Genomic DNA, 6,000 nt, shown 5'->3' with positions numbered 1-6,000 from the left:
TGGCTGAGCCAGGTGAGCCGCAGCAGCTGAGCAGTCAGTGGGCAGAGTTGGCAGTGCACACAGTGACAGCAGCATGGCTACAGTAAATTCTGGGGGGAAATGCTTGAAGGACCTACACAGAAAATTTTAAATTCCTGGTGAAAAACAATTATCTCAGCTGAGACTTGCTGTAAGTGCACCTATGTCACAGACAGCAAGGACAATTTCAAATAAGTCAGCAGCTTCTTGGAAAGTTCCTCAGCACTGCTCTTTTTGATTTGGGGCAGATGTCAGCATCAGGGCATGGGAGGCTGTGGCCCAAACCTGATTAGATTCCCTTGCCTATAGATTATATTACAATTAAACTTATCAAAACAAGCCACTTTCTGAAATTGAGGAGTTCATTAAAGCCAATGTTCAATTTCAACCTACAGTGCCATCAGGCTTGGTCCTGCTGCACTAGCTGCTCACACTGTGTTGTTTGAGTAAAAACTGCACAGCTGAGCCTTTGGCTGAAGTCTAAACCTCCATCTATCCAGCCCTGTAAAAAAGACTATAAAAGAAGCCTTTTGAATTATCGCTGTCCTGATCTCATAAGAATAAAACAGCATCAGAAAATAGTAAAAATATTACGTACTTTTTTCACAGTAAATAATTTGTGTCAGCTTCCCAGATGGTGTGAACCTGTTTAGCTCTGGGAAATCAATGAAATCACTCTGCCTGATGCCACTGAAGAAGTCAAAGTCGGCCAATCAAACTCTGGCCAAAATGCTTTCAGAACCTCCTTGTCTGAAAGGAGGAAAGGGAAAATGCACAGGAGTTTCAGAGGTAATGCCTGACAGCACTTCTCTGGAGCTTGGTGCTGGTGCTCTAAAGGCTCATCTGAACACAGAGATTAGAATTCAATGACATCCAGCTAGAAGGTAAAGGTATATTCTCATTACACAAGGATAAAAGATGAATGACTGCAAAAACCACATTTACACTCATTTGAGAGTGACATGAATGTGAAAAGTTTCAGGCCTTCTAAAACTTTTTTTTGCCTTCATGGGTTACAAAACACATTCATGCAGCCTTAGCTATCTCATGGGTTGTGGTATTTTCAAAACCCCATGAAACATTTGTTCTGCCTTCAAGCATATTTTGGAGTCAGAGCTCAAATTCAATAGAATGCTCACACTGAGTGTTGTTATGTGGAGACAGTGCTTACTTCCCCACATGGAATTAATTTCAATAGATGCTATCAAATCTGTAAGAATCAAAAGCCTCAACTTCTCTCCAGCCTTGGGATGGTGTAGATCAAGAGACTGGATGTGCACAAAAGCAATAAACCACAGACATGGGGTACCCTTGCTTGAAAACCTATTTGAAAAGTTTCCTCACCCATATGCTGTACCCCAAAACCATGCCAGGGGCAAATGTAGGGGTAACACTGAACTCTCCAGCTAGAGCCCATCTCTGTGTTGCTCCCAAAACTGTTCATGCCACCTCTTCTTTCCAGTCCTGAAGATGATGGTGACCCCAGAGCTGGGATGCTGCCATGGAGCTGACCAAGCTAAGCACCTCAACCAAAGGCACACCTGGGAGATGGTCCTGGCTGTCATGGCAGGAATGACAGAATCAGCACAGACATGCTCTGACCTTCAGCACTTTGCTGAATCATAACTTTACAGTCCTGCAAGATCATAAGAAAAAGTGCATATGGGAAAGAAAAGAAAAATATGAACAGGAACAGGAAAAGTAATATCTAACAACCAGCTATCACTTTCCAAATATTTTTTCTTCTATTAATTTTAAGGGCAGAATCATTTGGTGGTAAATGGGGAATAAACTAAAACCATCTGCACCCTGCTAGGCAGTTGTCAGAAAGCCAAGCAAGCTCTTTGGGTATATAGGCCTGATGTTTAAATCCACTGAAGCTACTCCAGCAGTGTCAAGCACACTGATGAGAGCCCTTTTCCAGAGCTGAAGAGGCTGATTCTAATGTTATGGTATTGCTAAGATTAGAAAGTTGCATTAGACATCCCACTAAAATGATACAGTTTTGCAAGAAATTAATTTCATTTAGTGGTTACTCATATGGCACCCATCTATTTTAGAATAAAAGGAAACCAGCAGGGCAGAGAAGAGATCTCGTGTATTGATGGGATAAGATGCCTAGAACAGTATGTAATTTAAACACCAGAGGTCTGGACTTGAGCAGAAAGGGAGGGGAGCGGCCTATAAACATAATTTGAGAAGAATGTCTTAATCCTAGAAGTAGTTAACAGATAACCTGATGGCTGACTTTGGCAGTTTGATCTAAGCAGCGAACACCAGCAGTCCTGGAGGAGGAAAAAGTTTTTTTAAAAAAGGAATAAACTTAAGAGTATGTCCCATCAGCTAGATTTTTGAGATAAGATTAATGAGAAATAGGTTGATTTGTACTTCCTGAGTTTAAAAGTGCAGATCTCCATGGATCATAATGTCCTGCCTAGCTGCTAATGTTAGCATGTTTAAAAAACCACTACTTCTCTTTGGGAGAGAAAGTGTTACACATTGGGATAGTGCAACAGTATTTTTCCAGGGAAAATCTAAAATGTATTTTCTTCATTTTATAGGATTGGAGTTATCTAAGGAGGAGGCAGGAGGATCAGCATTTTTGCTGCAAGGTACTGAAAATAATTCATCTGGAGATTTTGTAAATTTACTGAGACAATCAGTAATTCAACTGATATAATTATATATTTATATATGCTACTTATGATTATACTATATATTTAAATAAATACAGATTTATTATCCATGAGTTTAAAATTTTTGTCCTACTAACCAATCTTTGCAGAGGATAAGAAAGGATGGATTTCCTTTAATCCATTTTAGCTCTCCAGACACTTTCTTTCTCCTTGCTCATACCGTGTAGCAAAGGACACAAAGTTGAGCAGCCCTCCCTGAATCCTTCAGTATTCTTTGTAGCCCAGTCCCTACACCCTTTCCTCACAGAGGAAATAGCCCAAAGGTAAAGTGGGAGCCCTCCTGCTAAGTTTCACAGGCCCAAGTCTTGCCTGCAATTTTCAGGACAAAGCCTGAGTACATATGGAGAATTTCACTAAACTCCAGGCATTTTTTATTACACCGCACATGAATTACAGTGTTTTGCCAATTATTGTTGCCTCTCTCCTTCAGCTCTTTTCACTGTGCAGCCCAAAGTGGCAGAATGGAAACATCAGAGTGATGCTGTCCACTGTGTTTGGTGCTGTCATGTCTGTTGTCATACAGTTCCTCGTCCAGAGCCACAGATCCATATGCAGTGCTGGGCTTCACTGAGATGTGTGCTGCAAACAGCTCACCCTGCACGCATCCAGCAAGTGGCGACAGACCGAGGAGATGGAGAAGAAAGGACACGTGTGAGACAGAGGAAGAAGGAGGCAAGTTACACCTGAAACTTTAGGAATCAAAGAGAACAAATAAAAAGCAGAAAAAGTGTGTGAAGGAAGATGAGACTGGAGTTGAACAGCCTCTTTAGCTAGGCATAAATCTGTGTTGCTGCTAGGGGCACCCTCTCCCCAGTGGTTTCCACCCTTCAGATCTAAGATGGCTGGAAATGGCTGTACCAACAGAAGCTGAGATGTTGGCCTGTGACAAAGTTCAGGGGGAGTCATAGAAAAACTTGTGTGGTCAGGCAGGAACCAAGGGGATCAGCAGCAGGAGGGAGCCAGGAGGACAGCATTGGGTCTGTGCCAGGTCTGAGTTCCTTGGAGCAGTCTGGGCTGTTTGGGTAACTCCTGTGTGGCTCAACATGACATCCTGAACCCTGCAAGTGCCCACCTTTCTATAGCTTACTACATGGTCTGGAGAAGCCTATCTTAGTTGGCACCTACCTTACAGAAAAAATCAAAGTTTGTGTTTGAATGCAGTGACTGCTGGGTGAAGGCACTTGCCTGGATTTTCCCAGTGAAGATCTTGGGTTCTACAATTACTTCCAAGGACTACCCCTTTGGATATTCAGTTTACTTCTACTGGACAACCTCCTTGGCACACAAAACTGGGCATATACCCCAAGTCATCAGCATTGGCACCCTGAAAAATTTCACAGACACATTTTCAGACCACTCTGAGCTCAGTATCATGCAAATCTATTGAGTGCTATGCAGAAAGATGCTTTCTCCAGTGCCTGTGAATAAGACTACAGCCCTCAGCAGGAGAGGCTAATGTTTCTATTAATTTCCAGATAAAGATGACTGAACTGCAGGGAACTCGAAAAACACAGCTCTCCTCTTTTTCATCCTGTAGAGCCATTGCATGGGAAAGAGAAATATTTATTTTAAGGGTTATTTCCTTTCTTTATTCAGCCCCTTTTTGATGGTGCATTTCCCACAATAGGTGCTTGTTTCTGGGCCAAGAGCACCCGTTTAGCACCTACATCCCCAAACCTGCAATAGGTATTGCAATCAATGAAAATCTCACATCAGTTTCTCTAGTCAGCGTGAGCAGCCGAGGCCGCAAGTGGGCAACTGGGGAAGGCTGAGAGCCACTTGCATAGCACCTGGTGAGATACTCCCTGGACATGCTGTGCCCCAGCTTTGAGAGACCTGGGTCAAACCTTCATTCAAATGCTTTAGTACAGATAAAACTGAAGAAAAAAAACCCAGTCTCCTTGCCTGAGTTCTCTTCCACACTGGCCAGTCTCTCTTTCTCCTGTATCTAAAAACAGAATTAAGCTCATGAAGCTTAAGTGTTAGAGTACAAACAGCAGCAGCACTTCAGATCTGTAATGCACTGTGTTATTAATATTGGTTATTCTATTTGCTTCTAGCAGAAAAAAAGAGAAATTTTAAGGAAAAGGATTAAAACAGCATGGGTAAGAGATAAAAAAATATAGATATAGTGAATTTTTTTCATGAATTTTATTAGCAGATTACAGTAATGGCAATTTAAGTGCTAATTATTGAGAAATAATCTTTTTACTCTTAATTTTGTACCCTTGAGCACAGCACAAATCAGCACTGAAGAGAACCATTAGTTCCACATCGATCTGTGTTTTGCAGAGACATGCAATAAAACTGTATTAATCTTGGATTACAGCTAATTGCTAAGTCTCACCCTCCAGTTCCATGGCGGGTTCCTACCCTGGAGTTACAGCAGCTGGGGACTTGTTTGTAGCCACAGGGTTTGTGCTTGTCTGAACTGGGTTAGCATTCAGAAAGGCTTGTGTAGACTTGCTGAAGCATTCCTGAAAGATTTATTTGGATTGAAGCACGTGAAATCACATTCATACTTCAAAAGGCCACAGTTTATAAAGTGTGGTACAAATGTAACCAAAATCAGAATAGATTTCTCTGTGTTAGAAAGCATCTTTCTAAACCTTTAGGGAAGTGAATTGCTTTGTTCTGGTACTCAGCAAGTAGACTTCTCTTCCTAAAACAGTTTTGCTACAGATCCACCAGATTAATTGAATATAGCTATAAGCCAAAAGTGCTTTTTTGTGAAGGTTTATGAGCATTCTTTTCAGGGAAAGAAGCACAAGTCTCAAAGACCAAAGCAACACATTGAAGAGAAAAGTAAGTCAGTGGGGAAAAAAGAACAGGATGTTTTAGGTGGGAAACTTTTTGAGGGCATTTTAGAAAAATGCTTTAATAGAAAATTAACTACTTTATCCCAATAAACAGCGTGTGTAAATATTAAATTTCAGTTTCATTATGAATACTGGTCTCGTAGTACTTTAGCAGTCACATCACAGAGCAGTTTGAAAACAGGTGCAGGACTTTATACTAATGGTGAAACTCATCTATCGAGTGCTTTTAGAATCAAGAATAAGTCTGAGAGCTGTCTGAAAGTTCACTGGACCCAGGATTTTCTCCTTCCCTGCAGAGAATAGGGTACATATTACACCAGCTGGTTCTGAGTACTGACTGAATACAGAGTGAGTGGGGATGCCTTTTCTCATGGATGGGAGCAAGAGACATTGGGAAGTGCTATAAGAAATGGTGCTGGGATGCAGGTTTTTTCCTAGGCTCCTTCCTGCTTCTATGCTAACAAACC

The sequence above is a fragment of the Zosterops lateralis genome (genome assembly GCF_965231275.1).
Source record: "Zosterops lateralis genome assembly, chromosome: 4".
NCBI lineage: Eukaryota > Metazoa > Chordata > Aves > Passeriformes > Zosteropidae > Zosterops > Zosterops lateralis.
The sequence above is the reverse complement of the archived record's forward strand: the minus strand, read 5'-3'. Positions refer to the sequence as shown.